The sequence below is a fragment of the Corvus brachyrhynchos genome, unplaced genomic scaffold (genome assembly GCF_000691975.1).
Source record: "Corvus brachyrhynchos isolate BGI_N302 unplaced genomic scaffold, ASM69197v1 scaffold398, whole genome shotgun sequence".
NCBI classification, from domain to species: Eukaryota; Metazoa; Chordata; class Aves; order Passeriformes; family Corvidae; genus Corvus; species Corvus brachyrhynchos.
In genome coordinates, this window is record NW_008239780.1 from 72783 (window position 1) to 73207 (window position 425).

Consider the following 425-nt stretch of genomic DNA (forward strand, 5'->3'; position numbering starts at 1 on the left):
AAAAAAAATCAACCCCCCCACTTTCCCCTTGCTTTGGTTATTAACTATATTCAAGGCTTCAGTATTACATTAATTTTTTTTTTTTTTTACATTGAAGAATTTGTCATTTGGAAATGTTTTGAAGTTAGCCAGATGAGAGAGAATGCAAATATGACTCACCAGAGTTAACAGTCAAAATAGACAAACTTTTAATATTACTAAGATTTTCCCTTGATAGATTAATAAACTAATCTTTGCAATCCTTAAATGGACAATTGTTGACTTTTCTGTGCCCAAGAATTGCAAGATCAGTAAGTTTAAGAACATTAAACCAATAAATCTAACAACATTTGCCATGAAAATCTGGCATATATGAATGAACTTTAAAAGCTCCCAAAACAGTCAGGTTTATTAATATTTATAGACCAATGCATCAACTGATTTAA